General features: G+C 40.0%; 1 protein-coding gene across 1 annotated transcript in view; it reads right to left on the reverse strand.

Moving 5' to 3' along the window:
- Positions 1-18,967, reverse strand: part of tead1a (TEA domain family member 1a) — a 46,671-nt gene extending 27,704 nt beyond the window's left edge. Inside the window, exon 1 of the mRNA XM_088006398.1 lies at positions 18,073-18,967. The gene's annotated coding sequence lies outside the window, so the exon portion shown is untranslated. The remainder of the gene's footprint in view (positions 1-18,072) is intronic.
- Positions 18,968-22,523: the final 3,556 nt, after the last annotated feature.

Raw genomic sequence — 22,523 nt, forward strand, 5'->3', positions numbered from 1 at the left:
GCCCTCTACTGTTCACACTTCCCATGCACAGTCCCTCGCCACAGCCTGAACGAGCCTGCAAGTGTGAAGGAAGCGTGTGTGTGTGTGTGTGTGTGTGTGTGTGTGTGTGTGTGTGTGTGTGCGCGCCTTGATCTGACTAATTTTTACACAATTACACTTGACAGAACGCATGGTCGCAAGTGAAACATGCGAAGCAGGAAGCAGCGGGCAACAGTTTGGACTCACTTCATCTACATCTGTACGCAGGATCTCAGTAAGAGGCAGGAGGTTTTTTTTGTTGTTGTTGTCCCCCCCCCCCTCCCTCCCACAAACACCTGAGGGAAAACACCACAAGTCGGGAAGAAAACATCTGCTGGCGAAGACTCACAGGCATGAGTAATGAAGGAGATCAGCCGGTTTACCAGAGTCAGCCCTGCGGACCGTTCTCCATGCTTATTCTGTTCAAGCCCATTTCCGTTTCCTCTCCAGCTTCACACAGTCTCTGCGCCTCTGCAGCGGTTTTCCATTCACACAAGGATTCATTCATCCAGTGGGACACATGTCTGTGCAACAGCCACGTTTCCTTCCTAAAGAGTTTAAACGCGTTTGTGAAAACCAAGGTTTGTGTGTGTGTGTGTGTGTGTTATAATGAGTTGTCCTCATATAGTCCATCGTTTGAAGGAGTTTCCAACTTTTTTTTTTTTTAAGTAATTTTGGCATTTGTATCAAAATGCAGCACAAAAAGCTGAAATATCTGCCAGTGTGAAATTGTCTTTAAAGCTTTCAGGCTGGTGAGAGGGCATAGCCTCAGTCCTCAAGACTCATTCCTTTTATTTTTTATCTATTTTTTCCCCTGAGCGCATTTGAAAGTCATTTGAATTCAGGTCTTACGTTAAAATCTTTCTCGTTTTTTCCCTTTCGGTAAACACTAATTAAAACATTTTTGAAGCGTTTCGCAGTCTGAGAATTCAGAGTTTCAATTTAGTTCTCTTTATTTGTGTTTCTCGAATGCTTTATGTTATAAACTGTTAACTACCGCCTTATTATTAACTGTATTTAATAATGACAAAACTGCAACAAGTTCAATTTTTTTCTGCTAACTGTGCTGAAGAAAATTAACCTTAGCATCTTCTAGAAAACTCCAAGCATTTTATGTACTTATGTTATCCTTAGACCAAATTAGCTTATAACTTTTTTTAGAACATTCAATTGTTCATCTTTACAAAAAAGAAATACTATATATTTTTATATAACTCAAGCAAGAGGCGCTTTTATTTTAATAAACCAAAACATTTTTTGATGTCAGACATAAATTAGACAATTTTTCTTCTGAACTGAACCTAAACTATTTAATCCACTTTCAGAGCTGTCCATGTGGTCATTTCAATGTGTAACATTGTGTAACATGAACACATTTTTGTGGATCATTAATACCTCCAGATTTGTGAGCATTTCTTTCAAATAAATTAAATCAATGGATCCATGAACAGGAAAACATGTGCATCCCTGTGAAATCTGCTGTCTGTGGTTCACAAACTGTAAATGATGCCGTTAAGTCACTGTTAACTCCTGTCACTGGCACATACTGTCAAAAAAAATAAAGTAAACTTATGCATTATGTTTTGTGACACCATAACAATCAGTCATTTGTTTACACTACAGTAACTTAGGTGGGACAATATTAATCATTTACTGAAATTATCTGCTCTTGCCATGCAGCTTGTTCTCCATCTCCAGTTTGTTCGTGAGCATCAAGTCCCAGGCCGCGAGTTTAAGTCAAGTCTAGAGTCGTTAGAGCAAAAGTCAAAGTCAAGTCTGAAGTGTTTGTTTTTGCAGCTGAACTTTCTCTCGAGACTAAGTCGACTCAGGTCTTTATCCCTGGCATTTTCCAACCTGAAATTAAATCCGCTTATTAGCACAGAAACGTTGGAAACGCCGTGCACTGTGAACCAGATCATGCTACAACACACCAGTCCTCAAGACAAATTGTTGCAGAAAATGTGGATCTGCGCAGGACATCACTTACTGAGCAAATGACAACAACTTTACATGCTCATGTGTGTATGTGCTTTGCATACACGATGTCTGCTGCATCCAGTGTATTTTATAAAGGCAAAGACCAAACAAGTTCACCAGCGCAACTGTTCTGCAACGTTCCTGAATACAAGCAAAACTGAAATCACAAGGCAAGTTCATCCTAAAAGATAACACAATTTCCTCTTTGCTGAGGAAAGAAATGATTAAAAAGAAGTTTCTCCTTGATCAGTTGAAAATTGTTAAAAGAAAGCTGATGACATCTATTTTCCAGGACACACACACACACACACGCACACACACACGCACGCACACACACACACACACACACACACACACACACACACACACACACACACACACACACAAAAAAACAGGTTTTGATGTAAAAACCTTCCTTAAATGTGTTGCTGAACAGAGGTTCGGCAAAATATTGAATAACACTGGAAAGGAGACACAAAAGTAAAACAGGTGGTGAAAGTTAAAGAATGTGAAAAATATAATTTTGTTTCAGTAGAATCGTTTCCTCGTGGAGTGGAGAAGGAGAGAAAGACATTCTACAAACCGAACGACTCCCGATGGTTCAGACGCAAGAATAAAACTGAAAGGTCAAGTGAACCAAAAGCTTGGTGTAAAATATCAAAAGCAAGAAAACAGAATAAGCTGAATGTGGGTTATTCGGTCTTAAATGTGTTGAATCGCTCTTTTGATGAACTTTTATCAAAAGACTTAATGCCATGTGTAGAGTTTTCAGTGAGCTCTTTCTTTCCCAGACCTTGGCGGAGAAGGAAAAAGTCAAATAACAATCCATTTCTGCGTAACAGCATTCATGTATTCAGATTATCGTGTAAGAACTCCCTGACATAAAGATCTAAAGCAACAGATATAGAAATATTGAGACTTTTTTTTTCCTAAATTGAAAGTCTCTTCATGTTAGTTTTAAGACATTTTCAAAACATTTGGTTTCTAAAGGCACAGTGCAGGACAATGAGCTTTAGCTTCTACGGATACATTTCTTCTCCTTAAATGGATCTAAAGCTCCTGAAAGCCCCATTGTGATCACTGTTCAGAGGAGAAACACACAGGAAACCTGCAGTATTTAGAGCAGCAGTGTTATAACCTATGTGGGTGCTGCAGTGAATCTCTATCACTGACTTGAAGGTCATTGTATAAAAGTCTGTCTTTTTAACATTAATACCAAAAGATTTAACTAAATATAAATAAATAAATAAATAAATAAATAAATAAATAAATAAACAAACTTTAATTGTATTTCACAGAAGTAAAGAGATACATCAGATGAAATGTTTTAATTTAGCTGGTTAGTTAAACATGCTTTCTTTCTACCTTTGTCGCAAATTTGGGCTGTTTTACAATTAGACATGCTAACTAAGACATGCTAAATAAGACATGCTAAAGGTTTTTTGCAAGCCTTTTTAGTTGATTAACATAATTTTGGTTAAGTTAGCTCAGAGGAATCCACCAAACACTTTCAAAATATTTATTCTGCAAATACTTTGAGAGAAAGACAGGAACGTTCTGTAAACACTGCAAGAAAATATTTCAATACACTAAGACTTGCTATCAGTGCACAAGCCAGCATTTCGCCTCGAGCTTCCACACGTCTCTTTCTCCTCCTCATGGCATGTAGGAGATTGTTTTCAAACTGTCATGACATATTTCTATCTCCTTGACCAATACTGTAGCCCTGCTGATGTAAAAGCAGGTTGCAGGCCCACAGGTCTAAGAGGAACTCCCTCAGACATCACACTCCCCTGGTTCCAGCTCATTCTAGGGAACCACAGGGCATTCCCACAGCAGCAGGGCTGTCCGGTAAGTTCTGGGTTCCTCCACACCAAAAAGCAGACACACTCATTAGACCCACAACATTGGCCTAAAATACATACAGGACAGTTTAAAAACAATCTCCTACATACCATTTTTGGACTATTAAGTTAAAATATTTAATCGCTTTTTAAGTGGTATTTACATACTACCGTGTTTCCCCGATTGTAAGACGTATCGGGGGTTTCAGGGGGGTCGGCTAATATAAGCTGTACCCCAAAAGTAAGACATATGTCTTACTTTTCGGGGAAACACCTCTCATCTAGCTGCGCGCCGCCTCCTGCCCATGTCCACACCGTCCCCCTCTCCATACGTCGCCGCGTCTGCCACCTCCCTCTGATCTTAATGAGTGCCGCCTCCTGCCCACTTCCGCGTTTTATGGTTAAAACAAAAAATTCGACAATTTTTTTCCAATATAAGACATACCCCGAAAGTAAGACATAGTGGGGCTTTTAAAAATAAAATTTTATTTCAAGACATGGCAGAGGCTAAAACTCATGAAAAATAAAAATAAAATAAAACAAACATTTTTTGGTAACACTTTATTTGAAGGGGGTTGAATAAGACTGACATGACACTGTCATAAGCATGACATAACACCTGTCATGAACATGAATAAGCCTTCATGAATATTTATGACTGTTGTCATAAAGCGTCATTCGGTAAATTATGACACTTTTAATACAAAGTTCACATTATTCAAAATGTCGTTGTTATGACAACTTGACATTAACCAAGAAATCATTACTGATATAAATTTGTTATAAAAGTATTACTGATTGCACTTTAAAAATTAGGTAACTTTATGTTATTAAAGGTAAAGTTTAAACAGTAATGAACTTTGTCTTTAGAGTGTGGAGGAATCCAAAAAAAACTAAAATGTCTCATTCAGAAATGCCACAGTGAAAGCTGTAGGAGTGGACCAAAGCCATAAAACTTGTGGTCAGGACAGATAAACAATGAGCCTGAACTTGCTGTAAAAGTGCTGGAAAGCTACAGGCTTTATATTCTGTGAAAACTCCAAAGGCTAATCTCTAAAAGTGATGAAGATTTCTTGTTATATAAAACTCATGTGTTTTAGCCTGAGAATTTGTTTTGGCTTTGTTTCATACATTCAAAACAAGTCTCTCCCCACACCCCAAAGTAAAAAACATTAGATGAGCATTAAACATTTGCATAAAGTGCTTGGAGTATTTTAATTGTTGCTACAAATGTTAGAAAATTGCACCAAACACATACTTTCCTCTGAAAGATGCGAACACATGTCCTGGATGAGCGCCTCTCTACCATTCTCCAAACTGAGATCACTACAGCTGGTAACATACTGATTTCTTGTAACTACTGCATATGTCCCCACTTGTAAAAAGCTAAACTTTCGCTTAAAACAATAATAATAATAATAATAATATAAGAAGAGGTCTAACAGAAAGAGAGAATCAGTAGCGGATGGACGCTGGAGAAAGATGTTTGCCACACAAGGATTTGATGAGACGACATGCCTCAGCCAGGTCAGCTGGCTTCAGGGACTCAGTGCCCGCCCTCAGGAGCGCACACACACAGGGCATCCAGCCACAATCACACAGCTGCCTTCAACTCTCACCTCAACCTTGTTTTAGCTTTTTCACCCCCCACACTTTCCCCTTTAGCATTCATCGGCCTCCATCAGAAGCAACACGTGTTCACGTTTAAACCAACACTTCTCCTTCGCCTTCCATGTTTCATTATAATCCTCAGTTCAAACAATCATCCAATCTACTGTGGAATGCCACATTTTAAGACTGTGTGGAATTATTCAGAAAATCAGTTCATATTGCATTTCCAATTTTCATGGAATCATTTTCATTTTACATCAAGGACAGACTGTATGGCACTACATTCATTTTTTTATATTTTTATTTTTTATGGGTGCAAATGTGACCAAAGCATTCAGTATCTCGGAACAGACTCAGGGGTGCTTCATTTGTCTTGCTATGCTAACGGCCTCCACTGCAGATTTCCACAAGGTGAGATCCTTCAAAAACACTTCATGTTATTCAAAAGGTCTAAATGTATTTATAGGCATATGATTTCAGCTGCAGCTGATGTAGTGTGTGTCCTTGAACACCAAACTGGACCCTATGGAGGACATGTGTGGATTTCTGTAATAAGTGCAACTTTTTAAAAATGATTTTCCATTCACCCGTTCAGCGCTCCATAATTTTTTTAAATTGTAGTTTTGGGCCAATTTGAATCCCTATTTATACCATTGACATTTCATCCCAACCTACTTCTGTTTTGAACTCATAAACAAACTATTTTGTACCTATGTACTTAAAATTAGAAAATCATTATTCTTTATCACGTAGTTAAACACTGATAAACTATCCTAAATATACTAATAACTCACTCATAATATACTATTAAAGGGAAATATTTCTCCTGTTGCACAACTGACTTTATTGACTTAATGGTGTAACAGATTGAGTCAGACTTAAATATGAAAGTGAAAATGCCATCCCAGTAACAAGCAGAAACAGGTGGTGGGTGGAAAAAAGGAAAATGACAATTATTAACAATGACAAAACGAAAAAAAGAACATAATTTAAAAAAAAAAACCCTAACAAAATAACTTTGCGCCAGTGTTCGGGTTGTGCATGTGTGTGTGCCAGTAGGTGGATTTAGAAACTGCCTCTGACTTGGCAGAGCTTTCTTCAAAAAAGTTATTGCTTAATCTATTGTTATAGTCAGAGCAAAGATTAAATACCGCAATAAAAATGTTTATGTTATAGTGATTATGACAAACTCTGAATGATGTTAGTAAACCGCAAAAGTAAACAGCAACAATAATGTCCTGTTTGAACTTTTTTAAAAAAGTATTTGTTCAATAAAAGCATTATTAGTCACTAATATTTGAAAATATGAATTGATGCGATTAATGTGCACTCTTTAGCAAAGTGCTTCATGTCACTGGAGATAATGTGTAAGTATCATTGTTTTTAGAGCCGTATTTGCTCCTTATTGTGTGCAGTCATAGATTGCATTGCCAAAAACACCTTACTAAGTGCTTAATTAATATTCATTGTGACTTTTATCTTTATAGCTGCAAACACTGCAAAACACAACAACATTCAAAGATTGGTAAGAAGCATTGCAGATGATGGATTAAGTATTTTTCGGACTACAGACCGCACCTCCCTATAAGCCACACCCACAAAGTTAAAAAAAAAAAAGAAAAAACTGGAAATGTACATCCACAGGCCCCACCGGGCTGTAAGCCGCTGGTATCTCCACCGCTCTCGGTTTTCCATAAGGACGCAGCCCTGCGTCTCCAACGCTGAACCATGGATTTGTTCACGCCGAGCTGTTGATCTCATCCATAGCATCTGCTGCTAGCATGTGCTTGTTCTAAATGAAAATTAGCGCTTTCTTCTTTGCTTTCCAATTTTGACTTCCAATGTTTCACTTCCTGCTAAAGAGCCCCCTGGTGGTTGAAGAAAAATCAACAGAAAAGCCGCATGGTTCAAAGCGTTGGGGGGAAAAAAGTAGTGGCTTATAGTCCGAAAAAATACAGTAGTCCTTTTGCATTTCTAACTTGTAGTAGAGCAATCATTGCTTCCAACATTGATAACCCACAGCATCTCAAATGACTTTTTTCTTCTTTGATCTGATTATCATCAAATATCAGCTGACATTACAGCCTCTGAGGAAAACAGCCAGCAACCTCCCTTGTATTGCTGCGCATCACATCCATTAGAGTCAATGCCTTTCTGCACAGGGGTCAAAGGGCCAACAACACGAGTTCTGCTGAGGACACGTGTCCTTGCTTGCCTCTGCATGTGCTTTGAGCGCAGCTCCGTCAGTAGTTTTCAGCCAGATTCTCTCCTCTGTGAGATATCCACTTATGATCCACTCACACATGACAGCACAGGGTAGGAAATGTGTGCAGGGCTCTGATGCAAACAGAGGTCATAAAGCAGGAAAGAAGGAAAAAAAAAAACAATTGCCTTTTCAGAAAGCTGTACAAACCGACTGAAATGTTTCAAGGGCAATCTTCAAGTTATCGTCACTCTAATATCCAATAGTGTTTGCTGTTCTGAAGGTGGAAAGCTACTTTTCAATACACAAACCACTGAAATCAGATATTTAGACATACCGCATTAAAACACTCCTAACATTTTACCCCCTCACTTTAACTGTTTTACTTCAACAGGGATTAGCAAAGTTGAATCTACTTGCTAAATGTCAAAATAAGCAATAGAGTTTTTAAAGCCTTTTTGTAACGTCTCAGTAGTTCATAAGTTTACATGGATTTCCTTGTAAACTGCATGGTTGAGTCAAATATTGTTGGGCCACCCTTCAAAATCTTTACATAGTAGCTTGGTGGAATTCAGTCCCAGAACTGGTGTAGCTAGCTTTGCTTTCCTTAAGCCACTTTTTAACTAATCTGACAGCATGTTTAGGCCCATTGTCTGTTTTGAACACTCGTTGCCACTTCAACATTCTGGGCAGTGCATCATTCCCTCCAACAGAAACACATGACATGATGCAGCTGCTTCATACTTTGCGGTAGGGATGGTATTCTCAGGTTTTTAAAGCTTCCTACTGTTTTTGTGTGCATTTATCAAATGCAATGTGTTTTCATGTTGCTTTTGAGGCAATGGCTTTTACTTCACTGATTGGCCTTTCAGTCCAGGTTGGTAAAGACCTAATTCCTCTGTGAGTAATGTGCAAATTGAAATCATTTTGAGAATCCCAGCTAACCTAAAACAGGAAAGATATGAATTACTGTCAAAAAAGAAAACAAACAAAAAAAAAAAAACAACTGGTTGTTCTTTTTATAAAATCTATCTGGTTTCAACTCCATCTGGACGACCAGCAGAAACACTGCAAAAGTATATTAGATCTCTGCATCTAAATATTGACGCAACTCACCTCAGTGGTTTTTTTTTTTTTTTTTGGTTTCGGCATTGACGCACATCCCTGTATTCATATTCCATCGTCACACGGACCTAGTTTTACTGAATTCACCTCGAATCAATTCATCCTTAGACAATACGGAGAGAAAAATAAGTATTTTAGAGTCTATTAGGTGATTAGTTCGAACCTCTGCGTATTAAAAAGAAACACAAAAAGATAAAGATAAAATAACTCAATGGGGCTCCCGCGAAAGCTTTGCAGCGAAGTAACCAGTAAAGCTTCATTTTATTCTCTTTAGGCGCTAATACACACTTGAGATAGACAGAGAGAGTTGCTTTATGAGTGGTGAAGAGGCTGTAATTCGCAGCATGTGTCTCTCATTATTTTACCATCTCTTCTCAGAGGCATCACCATTTATGCACACACTTAGTAATTCGTCACAGATTACACACTGATACAGCAAAGTGCTTATTTCCTCGTGGAAAAGTGTTGGTAAAAGGTTTTTGCCGGCAGCTCCTCTATCTGCTGTCCGTCATTCTTCTCCAGACAGTTTTTGATTTTTCTTTTTTTTTTTTCTTTTTTTTTTTGCTGAGTAAGGCTAAGCCATTATCCAGTTTCTTCCTGGTGGAAAAGGATGGTTGTTGTCACATGTGCACCATCACACACACACACACACACACGCACACACACACACACACACACACACACACACACACACACGGGATGAAATCCTACACAAGTCAGAGAAAAAAAAAAAAAGAAAAAAGAAAAAAACAAGAAGCCCAGGGAGGTAGCTGCAATACCAACACCATTTAATAAGTGTGAACATGGGAGCATTGTGCCACGGCTAAACACACGTGCTGCATGCGCGTTGCGTCCGTGGATGAGTCTTATCCAACACCTTGTAAAGAAGCATTGTGCGGCTGCACGAGCTTGAAAAGAGTACAGTGACCTCCATCTCCCCCACCTCTCACCACAATTACATCCTCTGCAGCTCGCGCGGGCTCCGCTCGCTCCTACTCTCCTCAAAACACACAAACACGAGTGCAAAGTGAATTAGCCCCCTGAACTGTATTTTCCATCTGCGGTCCATTAAAACTTGGGTGTTGCTTTATTTAGACGGACGCAGGTTAGGAGGCAGGGGAGCGCGGAGACTTGTTCGGCCTGTAAACATGCAGGAGAGCGGCGGAGTACACGACGGCACTGAATGAATTTTAATTCCACTTATTATTAATATCGTCCTTTCCACAAGCCACCACATCTCTGAACAGACAACCAAGCAGATTATGCCTCCATAACCAATCGGTCGGTGATCCAAGTTAGTCGGTTATCCATCAAACTTCTCTAAATTGGGATCGATGGGTCAAATACTGACACGTTTTATTTATTTTTTACCCTGTAAATTAAATGCATCGAAACGTTTATCGACGTTTAAGAACAAACACCATGTTTTTCATTCCACTTTGATTACAGTTTAGTAAAAATCTGAAAGACTAAAAGAAAGACACGTTGATGCACAAACAGGGATTATTTTATAATCCAAATTATTTTTGCTGTACTGAGAAAGCATACCTCTGTCAAAAGATATTTCAATCTATACATGCAAATGACCAATGTCAGTAAATGATGTTTTTGAAATGACGCCAGCGGCACATGCCTGATGTCATTTCCTTTCATTTAGATGAGTTATATATAAGTGATGTGATTCTGAGATGAGCTGAGTCAGCAAGTGTTTACCCTGTAAAAGCTGAACTGGTGCAGCTACATCTTGGGTGTTTCCACGATGCACTTGGGTTGAAACAAGGAAAGTCCTTTAAATGGTGAAAAATCTGAGAACGTGTCAGAGTAACTGAAGTTTTCCCTGCTCCTCCTGTTGCTGCGTACTGTCTTCCAACAAATAGGAGAGCACACAATATAATGGATACATTTCTTACAAAATGTCAAAATTGCTTCTTTAATTTAGTGGAAATAAAATAAAAAAAAACTTTTTTTTTTTAATAAGTTGATTTAGCTGATAGTAGCAAAAATGAATAACTGGAATTAAATTAATTTTCTGCCCAGGGCTTTCACAGTGAAAAGGGGACGCCTGAAACAAACAAAACCCGACCCGATGACGCTTAACAACAACAAGCAGAAGAAAGAGTTGATTATTTTATACCTTCTAAAAGTCAGGCTAAATGAGTTGATTTAACCTGGTTGGTTTAATTGTCAGTTTTAAAAATAAGCACTGTTACTGACTGTGCAACAGAAGCTTAAGTTCACTAATCTCAGCCCTTCAAACAGAAAAGGGAAGAAAAGATTTCTTACAGATATAAGAGCAAGTATCCAAGATTTGATAACAAAACAAACTTCCATAACTCGGGCAGAGTCCTCATCACTAATTTGATAGACTAAAATATTTTCTGTTGAAAAACATCAATAGCATCTGTTAGCAAGAGAAGTGGATTCTTTAATAGTTTCCTGCCACAGCTGATTTGGCCCCTGACTCATTGTTTTGCATTTTAAGCAGCATCAAAGTCTGTTTTTCACGTAATCTGCTAAAAATTGATCTGTTGCATCTTCACTCATCATTTATGTTCCATTACTTTGTGTTGCTCTCTCCCTCCAGTACGTTTCATTCCCCAATCATGAAATAACTTTTCCTATTCTTCTTTTTGTTCTTTGGTCAATTTTAAAATAGAAGGAAATGTCTCAGGATCCATCCGCTCTTCTGCCATCCTGGAGGAGAGCTATCATTCCCAACTTATTTGTAAAACTAGTTCCAAGACTTATGTTTAATCATAAACAACCATTTAACGGTAGTGTTTGTGCTTTTAAAAAATAAATAAATGAAAAAATCACCGGAGCTCCAGTTTAGAAACTGATAAGCTCAGAGCTTTAGCGCCATCAGCAAGGCTGGAAAAGCACATTCAATTGCTAAGAGCTCCTTTTTATTTATGAAGAACGATTAAACACGTTACTTCCTCTTAAAACTTAAACAGTCCCGCTGCCTCTACTGGAGGATCACATTTCTTTTTTTTTTCTGTTCCATTTCCTGTCTCAATCCTCAGCTGCTAACTCTAATGGCATCAACAGAAGACAGGTTTGCAAGGAAGCGATTCGAGGGGAAACTCCGGGAAATGACAAAGATGCCAAAATGTCCACCGTGCATCAAGTTAACCAACAGAGAGCAATCGGTGGCCGCCTGCACAAAAGCCGAGGCGGTGAGCGGGCGGCAGCAGGGAACCCTCGGTCTGCTGTGAGAGTATCGGAGAGCAGAGTGAAGCCGTTGTGCCTCTCGGCACCGTGTTTATCATGTCAAATCCTCCAGCCGGGAAAGTACACAAGAATTAGTCTGAATCAAGGCTTCCTGTTCACTTCCTGCTGTGCTCAGGAAACACCAGGGTTGATTCAGGCTTCCTATGGAGTAAGGTGGTGGTGAGGTTGGGGGTGGGATCCATCCACTTAGCTGAAAGGCAGAAAGGATGGGATATTGTCTCATCCTCCATCTCTTATTTTGGTCATTATTATTTAACGAAAAGGGTTAAACTAGCTGAACATTTGATTTTTATAATTTTTAGCGTCACATTAGTCATAGAAATAAATATAGACATTGAAGATACATGAAAAACCGACAGTAAATATGGCTACTTACTCATAGTAATATAATCAGAAGTTTTAGTTGTGAGTAATGTGAGTCCTATTTTACTGTTCATCTGCAATGATAAACATCACCAGCAGCAGATAAAAAAAAACATTAAGAGATATATATGTGGAATAAGTGAATTAATCAAATAGATCCTTTAAAACTGGAGGAATTTGCTGGTTCAGAGGTCTGTTGTGGTTAACAGTAAATCTCCTCCCACAATACTGCTTTATGTGTGTTTTCCTTCTTCTCATCACAGCTGTAGTTTACCTTTTTTTTTTCCTCCTGTTAAAATGTTCGCCTGCACAGAGCTGACCTCTCTATGGAGCCACACAGACCAGGACAAATTACCACATTTACAACCCGCAGGTGGGACGTGGAAGCACACTTTTCTGATGCACTGCAAACTTCTTGTCTCACACTGGACAACACTCTAGAGATGCAACTAAAAACTGTTAAAAGATAAGAGCTACCTAATTTTAGAAAAAAAAAAAAAAGTTGGTTTATTACTTCTTCTGACTGAGAAATTATGTCATAAAACTGATCAGAGGTACCAATGAAAATACATTTTTGAAGGTGTCTGCATTACCTACTGGCCATTATGTCCAGTAAGGCCGCAGTGAGGGAAAAGTGCATGGGGCCTTCTTTCAGCCAGCAGAGCAGCAGTGTGCAGCAACAGGTGTGGGAGGAAAACTCCAGGAGGTTTATGGCATTTGATTGAAAGAGATTTTAACACCAAGAATGGCAGAACTAAACTTTCTTTGGTAAGGCTTTGGTTTATGTCACTTTTTAAATACCTACCTAAAAATATTCAAGATTAAGCACATGTTACAATTAGCAGTATAGTTTTCAAGTGCTAATTCAGAATGTCATATGGCTTTGTGTAGTTTTGCTTGCTATAGATTAGCTCAGGCAGTCCGACAAGCCCCGACTCACCAACTCAGCTCCTTCAGACTAGCGTCAGCAGCGATTAGCAAATACCTGGTGGAGCTGCCGGTCTGCTGAGCTTATCTTACGAACTACTCCTCAGTCAAACTCTCGAGTAGTGGCTCCTACTCAGAAAGAGCCACTTAAAGACACAGAGTCCAGATTTCAAGGCATCAAACTACGAAGTCATTTTTTCATTTTTTTTTTTTTATCATTTTTGATATATACAGCAGCACATAACATGTTGGAGCCTTCTTTCAGCCAGCTGGCAGTCTGCAGCAACAGGTGGGGGAGGTGCTACACCGACCACAGAAAAGTGTGACCACTCCGGTACTTCCTGTCGTGGTTTATTAAAAAGACTTAAACAGATAGAGAGAACAGTTTTAAACCCAAACTCTTTAAAACTTTTGTATGAACCTGCTCTGCAGTACTATGAACGTGAAAGTGAGGAGGGCGTCCAGCTGGTCAGACAAGCCAGCACTGGATCTACTGGCCTCCTGCAGCCAGAAACCAGCAGCACCCCTCCAACCCCCCCCACCCATCCCCGCACACTCCCACACCCCACCCAGGAGGATGCCCATTGTTCCCCCAGTCCTCTAAACAAAGCCTGCCCCCTCCCCTGCTTCAACCTCCCTTACCCCACCTAACTGCTTCGCCCCCAAACACAAAAACACTCAGCATTGTTGCTCTAATAAACCGGCTCCGCTCTCCAAATTTCATTACACTGGAACTCAGATTCTCACCCCACCTTAACACCCTGCTTTCAGTTTTTTTTTTTTTTTTTTTATATGCCGGAATAAATTTATCCTGGTGTCTCCTGCCGAGTGTTAAAATCTGAGGAGCGCTTTAAGGGCAGGGGGTAAAGCAAGGATAAAAAGGGAAAATCTCTAATTGGCTGCCGACGGGATTTAGAGTATCACCTGTTGATTCATCCCATTGACTAGATGCAACGCCCTCAAAACATTCTGCTGAGAAAAATAAAAAAAGATAATCAGAATTAAAACAAAGCGCAACGTCACAAGACTTCATTTCGTGCCGGGAAGATTTCCCTCCTTAATCCCGGCCCATAAGAAAAAAAAAAAATCTGTGTGCCGGATTTTGTGCCGAGAAATGAGACGACAGATGAGACAACAAGGAGGAGGAGGAGGAGGAAGGAGGCTGCGAGCCGCCCGTCGGCTCCAAACTCCACCATATTGCAGCAGCATTGGTGGAAGAGATGAACACACACATAAACGTGAGCGGTTTGTGACTAAAGCACACAGAGAACATATGGTGCGTCCTCGGCCAGCGACGCCTGTTGCTGCTGCTGCTGCTGCTGCAACAATAGGGGCCTGGACGGCAAGAGGCAAACACACAAGTGTACACGTACGCACACACACCACACACACACACCAAATGGTCGTTAGTCAGTCGGTCTGCGTTGCTCGGACCCAGAACAAATCCACGGATTTGCATTTTGCACCTCCCTCCCTCTTTCCCTCTCTTTCTCTGTCCTCAACATAGACATACACACACACACACACACACACACACACACACACACACACACACACACACACACACACACACACTTCCTCGATCTCTACAGGTGCATGGAGCTCTCAAAACAGATGTCAACGAACTGGAGAGGAGAGGGAGAGGCACTGAGGGGGGTAGAGAGGGGCGGTGGGGGAGGAAAGTGGAGACTGTTTGCCCAGAGTGACTGACAAAGCAGGCTTAAACACAATGACAGACACACAAACGCCCTCTGCTTTATCTGTTACACTTTCAGGATAGTCACAGCTTTTCATTTATTGACAAAAAAAAAAGAAAAGAAACAAAACCTGTGAGTATTTTTTTTTCTTCTTCAAGAAATGCCACCAACCAAGAAGAGTCGAAAACTTGAACAGATTTAGAAATATGTGTCAAAAGTTTCTTGATGGAGATAATAATGAATTACTTCATTTATTCATCAAAGCATATGTTCTAAACCTTTGTCTGATTGTTTTTTTGGGGGGGGGGTTATGTGACACATGCTGTTGGTTGGTGCAGCTATTAACTGAATTTAACCGAATTTATGGCATATTGAAGTTGTTGCACTTAATAAATTAGAAGAAAAAACATCTTTTTTCTTTTAAAGTATATGACCAGTCCATCACCTATCACATCCATTGGCAAATTCCAATGTCATGTTGGTGGACTGGTGCATCTCAATTTAAAAAAAGCAAAAAACAAACAAAACAAAATAAAAAAAAAGCAGTCTAGGAAATAAATGCCCTCCCACAATACTCGCTTTCTTTTAAACAAAAATAAATAAATCTGTAGCCAAAATTATATTTTAATTTCTTCATTTTCTGTATGATTCAAAAATATTACTTGTGTCAAGGAATCCAGTGGAGGCTTTTTCCTTCATAATCCCTATTTTAATAATGGACTATATCATAATTGGAATTAGAATAGGCAACGCTGTGATTCCAGAAAACTGGAATTTACTATCTGACAGAAAAATTGTTTCATGTCCATCTCTGGATAATTTGAGTATTTATTGTCGCAAATAAGCCCTATTTTTTTTTTCTTCCTAAAACAAAAATATTGCAGTTTAAAAACTGATCAATTTGATATTTTTAACTGAAATTAAAAAAAGTATTTTGTTACACAAATCACTTCTCTCAACGTACACCCGTACATTTCTTCCACACACACACATCAATCAGACTTTTTCCCGATCAGTACAGATTTCTGAGTTCAGCTCAAAAATATTTACCTCTAAACTTCCATGCTGTGATGGAAGAGCATCACGAAGCATGACATACCACCACCGTGCTACAACATAGGTATCACATTCTGATGGTTCAGAGTTCATTCGAAAAGTTTCAGAAGCAACTCACTTAATAAAAATGAAAACATGTTTCAGGTTTTTTGATCTGAATCCAACAGAAACTGAAGGAATCAAGATTATCTCCAGTTATGAACAAAAGCAAATGTTAATGAAGTTTATTGTTGTACTCAAACAAAGTGGACGGGCTTAGGGATGATGCTTTCACTGAGCAGAAAATGGCAGCAGTTCTCAGCTTTGATGCATTTTTAAGGCAAAAGTATAAAATAAAGTGACTTTCCAGTGTTTGACCTTTAATCACTGATAATAGTTCAGATAATGCGAGTATTTTTATGTTCATATGTAGCCCAGTACTGTCGGGTTGAAAACTATATTGATCGAGGCACTTGAAAACATTTCTAAATCATAGAAGAGAAAGAAAATTGGGACAGTTCGAAATTGTAAGGCATGACCTCAAAGAAGTCTGGAAATCGGCATCGATTGGTGCGACCTCTGCACAGTTTGATGTTTTCCTATTGCGCATCAGAACTTATCAAGCATAAAACTGTCAGATCACATCATCAATATTTTGTTTTAAATCAGTATCAGACAGAAAATTATGATCCTTTCTCTTTTTTTTTATTTACAAAAACAACTTGCATAATTCATTTCTGCGACTGAAATATCGCAGTTCAATAAGTCTGCACCTTTTTCAGCATTTCAAAACAACATGGATTTAGTCTGTTTTCCCAGCTTACACCTCCTCATTACCACTAAGTTAACACCACAAAAAAAAAACAATCAACAAACAGGCACCAACTCTTCTTCTCTGACTTTTCTTCCTTTTTTTTTTATTCCACACACACACACACACACACACACACACACGCACACACACACACACACACACACACACCTCCCAAACATCTGACAAACGGCTTACTGTTCCAGAAGAAGTGCATCTGCCCTGTTTCATCCTTAAGGGCTGTAATTTTCCTCCAATAATTACATTGTGGTTTGGCCTGCGCTGCCACAGATCTCAGGCTATAAAAGGGGCTGAGAGCAGCCCTTTAATCAATATTTAAAACACAAGAGTGAAGAGGGCTTTAAAAGATGTTCTGAGAAAAGTCTCCACCAACGCTGATAATGACAGAAAGGAAAACAAGACAAAAAAATAAATAAAAAATATGGATCAGCAACATGTTACATATAAGAGTGAAGCTGTGTCAGCATGAACAAAAAAAAAATAAAAATCTGAGGGGTTTCTTTCCTTCTCTGATTTCAAAAGCCTGTATGTTGGTGTGTTTTCGTGAAGCAGATGATGTGCTGTGTCCACTGGGTAAACACTAGCTGTTATCAGCCTGTGGCCTGTTTCCCTGACTGGGGCCTGCCTGCCTGCCTGGCTGGCTGTGTAGGGAGAGAGAAAACCCCGCCGATGCAACAAGTCCCCCATTCACTCCCAGCTTTGTTAAGCTGCCTCCCAGCTCTGCGAGCGGAAAGCTTCTCTTCTCCAACACGCTGCTCCATTTACGGACACCCGCAGGCTCAGCTCTACCGTATGAAACGTACCAGAAGAGGTGGGAAAAGGAAAAAAAGAAAGTGTCAAAAGAGCGAGATTTTTTTTTTTTTTTTTTTTTTTTTGGAGGGGGGGTCTCGGTGTCGAAAAGGGAAAAGGGGGAAATAATAAAACTGGAGTGGAAGCGACAGCCGCTGTGAAGCTCTACGCGGTTCAGGAATAATCAGCTTGTTAGACTTGTTTAGCATCCACATGTTGAGATGTTTCTTCCCATTTGGCTCAAACTGCTCTATTTTTTTATTTATTTTTTTTAATTTTTTTATTTTTTAAGAAACACGCGAAACGTCCGGGGGATTTGAGACGCGCTTGCTGAAGAGGAGGAGGTGGTGGAGGGGATGAAGTGGAGGGAGAGGAAGGTGGGAGGGTGGAGGGGGGGACTCCTCCTCGGGAACTTACCTCGATCCAAACGCCGCTTTTCTCCTTTAATTCCCACACTTTCCCAATGGATCGGAGCCGCCGCGGAACCGGGAAGCGCTCGACCAACTCCGGAGTCCGCCCTCGGCTTCGCCTTGATGAAGGATCGGGGCGCGCTGAGTGCGTAAAATGCGCAGCGTCTCTCCAAGGATGCGAAATATGCGCGGAATGGGAGCAGGAATGAAATGAACGCAGCGGACTGAGTTGAACGGGGCGGGGTGAGAGGGACTGGCGTCACCCTGGATGAAACGGAGTGAGTGAGTGAGCGATGGGAGGATGGGTGGAAAAAAAAAGGAAAGAGAGGGAGGGAGGGAGCGGACTGTAAGGGCTGCGTTCAACAACAAAAGAAAAGAGTGCAGCGCCCAAACTCTGTTCAGCTGAGCTGGAGGAGGAGGAGGAGGAGGAAGAGGAGGAGGGCGGCAGATAAAAACAGGGTCTGTTCTGCTCGGCTGACGACCAAACTGATAGGATGAAGCTCAAAGAAGGCTGCTGACAGCAGCTTTGGACGAGTTAATTTGGGAAGTTTTAGAAGCACCTTAAACGATAATACCACGACTTATATTTTGTGTATTTGTGCAGACAGACTGCATGCTTTAGACCTGCTTAGATTTAGGTATGGAGAAATTAAAGGTGACACGTTTTCTGTGATCTGCTAAAGCGGTCTTGATCAGTTGCTCTATGGGTTTCAGAAAATCCTTTTAAAACTGTTCCTTTGGACATTGACCCTTAATTTTGGCCAATAAAATGCTAATTTCAGCAGGAAGGTGTTTGCTTGTTTGTTACACTACTAAAGACAAAAAAACATCCCTCAACATGACACCGCCACCGCCATACTACTCTGTTAGTTTTATTAGTGCAGAAAGACGTTTGAAATTCATACATGTTAGGTATTTCAAAACATAACAGGACTTTGACAAGTTGTCATATTTCAGATGCAATACCAATTGTCATTGAAAGGTTCCCGTTATGACTAAATTTACCCAGGAATACTTTTAAAGCACTTTAACTTTATTCATAAATTGCTCCCCAAGCTGCCAGACCGTCCGAAGGTCTTCAGATGGTTTTCTTTGGACTTTGCACAGTTTTCCATTTAATTTCACTCCAGTACCTCACTGTTTACAGGTCAAGGTTTCATTTATATAAACTCTCATTTATATAAATAAGTAACTCTATTGAAATACTCGTTTGTATACATTGGAGAAATGTCTTTCTGAATTACCACGCTGTGGAAAAAATGATTATCCTACAACAAGATTCATGGTAATCCTTCAGAATTTCATTTTCCCTTCTAGTACCAAGCCAGTTTCAGAAACAAATGTTCTAATTATTCTACTTGTTTGCTAACTCACAATTTGAAGTTGTTTAGACTTAAAACTGGTCTTACTTCTAAGCAAGTATTGAACACTTTCATTTGTTTAATTCTGGGAAAGAAAATCAAATTTTGACAAATTCCTTTTCAGTTTTCTATGCAACGGGGAAATTGGCATCCCAATACTGTCACCATTATGCTATGCTACGCTTGAGGTAAAGAGTTTGAATTTATATACTTCAGACAAAACCTTCTACTAATTAAGTCTTCTCTAAGCACAGTATTTCATAAGTTGTTTGTTTTTAAGCATTTTTTTTTTTTTTTTGAGTTCCGGCCCTGTGTCCGACCAAAACAACATGTTTTAAAGTATAAAAAGTCAAATGAACAAATGGAGGACAAAAGAAGAAGTGTCTGGCCTACAAATCTGTCTCTAGCAGACAAACAGTGTCTGAAATCTTTGCCTTCAAGAAATTAGGGAAGGAAAAGGAAAAACAACACAGAGCCAACCCAGGACCTGAGACAGTTGATCATTTACAGCAAGTTACCAGTTAATAGTTTCTGCCTGTGAAACTGTGTTACCTTTGGCGTTTCTCATAAGTTCAATTACAGAAAAAGGAACAAAGATTGGAAATTGAGTGAGATAACAAACAAAACTCAACAAAACTTTCCTCTAAAACAGCGAAAGACCTACAGTAGGCCTAAAAAAAAAACCTGTCGATGATCGTAACAAACTCTGACTCGTTGCAAGTAAAACGGAAAAAGACGATGGGTGACTGACTGCGTTGGCGCTGTACTTTAGGCAAAACTCGGCGAGGTGCGTCAGATCTATGATCGAACCCAAAACTAACAAATAAAAGCCTAACACAGTGTTGATATTCCTTCGAGTTGGTTTGTCTTCAGTTCAGACAGAATGAGCCCAGGGTTTAAGTCTGTTCGGAGGAGTCAGACTTTAATTTAACAAACAGTGAGATTAAACTAACAGCGTCAGCTCCCCCACACCCACAGACTGCCCTGAATGCACCCCCCAGGGCTGATGTGCGTGTGTGTGTGTGTGTGTTTTGGTGGGTGGTGGGGTCTTTGTGTCCCTCTCCCTCCCTCAGATCTTTGAATGCAGCAGGCGGCCGCCTCTGCCTCATAAAGGAGTTGTTGTTTACTACTAAGCTCTGCCTATCTCAGGTTTCACCCCCCTCTGGCTGTTCTGGACTGTCATCTCCTCAGAGGGAGGGGCTGTGACTTAAAACAAACACAGATATGCCGGAGTCGCAACCCCGGGAACACCTACCGCAACCCGACACCGCCGCCGAGCCGGGCCTGACGGCAGGAAAAGGCATTCCACACGGCAGCGTGTCAGTGTTTGCATGAGTAAGATGAAATTCTTCCAGACGAACACAAACAGCTGATTCACATGTGGACCGTGCGGTTCTTGGCCGAGGGAGGCGACTCTCAATCTCAGACTTGGAGCAATGCAAACACGGCGCCTGCCAGTAAAGCATTCAGCTCGGCGACCTTGAGGTCAACAGCCTGACCTCAGCTCTGACCTCACCTGGTTTCCTGATGTTTTATTGACGCCAGGGATGCCAGGAATCTGACACTCTCTTCCTGGGAGATCCTTTGCATGCCGAAGCAAAAAGAAAATCCGTCTGACTTTCACAGTTGTGGACGTTTGTCATTGTGAGATTTAAGCGTCGGTGGTTAGTTTGTGTGCTCTGATCTGAACACGTTTAGAGAAACCAGTTAGAAAGTTAACCTTTTAACCTTAGTCTATCATTTTACGTGTTGTTTTCTTTTCTGCTTGCAATTAGAGGGTGAGAATAAAGATTCAGTCTAAATATCTGCAGGAGCCACCTTGTGGTCTGGGTGGGTACAGTGGTGGCTCTTGCATTTATTTTGTCGATAATACCTATTCCACAAAAAATAATAATAATAATTCTGTAACTTATTCCAAGCATTAAGAAGGAGAAAAAATGTACTTGGTATTAATTGATGTAGATGCAGTTGAAAACAAAATACTAACAAACGATAAACAAGTTGACAAGACTCAGATGATGATAAGCTTCTGATACAATATAATATAATAGAACAAGTATCAGAAGCTGAGTTTCCATTTTTTCTGTGATAAAAATGGAGGCACAGCTATAGGTGCATTTAAGGCAGAATCTCAAACAGACTGCTTTTTTAATTTGACATTACTGGAAGTGCGAAGGAAATCAGTCAGAATCCCCATAGGTGCGGTCCTCCACAAGTCTGCTTTGTCCTTCAGAGGGCTTTCCAACTTCAGCATTAGTCACGCTTGGCCTGTGTTTACGTTGTGCAAAACTAGAGGGGGATGCCCAGTCACAATAACTCAGCGGTGTTCAAACTTTTTACAAAACAGAAGGTACCTGTCGGCCACTAAACCTATATAAAACCATTTGTCTATTTATGAAAGCAAAACTAAAAACACCAGTGGTTGGTCAACACAGTATTTGCCAGTAGATGTGTCGGAAACTTTATTGGTAGCACTCTGTGTTTTTCAAACAATACAGACTACATAAAATAAAAGCCGTACAGTGTATGTAGTTAATCGGGAAATTGAATACTTACAACGCAAAATGATTTTAGACACTATATATAAGTATATTATTGGAATGTTTTAACTTTTCGCATGAGCTGAGAGAGTCACAATCCCCATTTTAATGACTGACTTTGCTTGGTGCAGTCTGAAGAAGTCGAGCGTCACTGTGGTTTAAGGCACTTAGAGAAGAATTTTACTACCAGGATGACAAATCCTGAGCAAGCCTCGTCGCTTCCTAACAGGAAGCCCGTTGTGTTTGTTTCTGTTTGTGGGATCTGGAAGACTTATGTGAAATGACGTGCAACTAAAATGTCCCAGCAGTTTTACTTCTGTGTATTTAAGGGATAATATTCTCGGGAAGGAAAAAGTAGATGTTCACCTTGCTTAGTCCGCGTGAGAGTGTCTTTTTAAAAGTTCTGATTTTGTATTTAACGACAGTTTGACCACAGTTTTGGTCATTGCATATCTGACGACTCTGGGTAAGAAAAGGAGCTGTTAGAAAAAAGAATGCTTCATGCAGATTATGTATTAGTTTGCGCTCACTTTGAAGATCTTTACAACCCTTTGATA

Source organism: Poecilia mexicana, unplaced genomic scaffold (genome assembly GCF_051168715.1).
Source record: "Poecilia mexicana isolate PSO_F unplaced genomic scaffold, ASM5116871v1 scaffold_6, whole genome shotgun sequence".
NCBI lineage: Eukaryota > Metazoa > Chordata > Actinopteri > Cyprinodontiformes > Poeciliidae > Poecilia > Poecilia mexicana.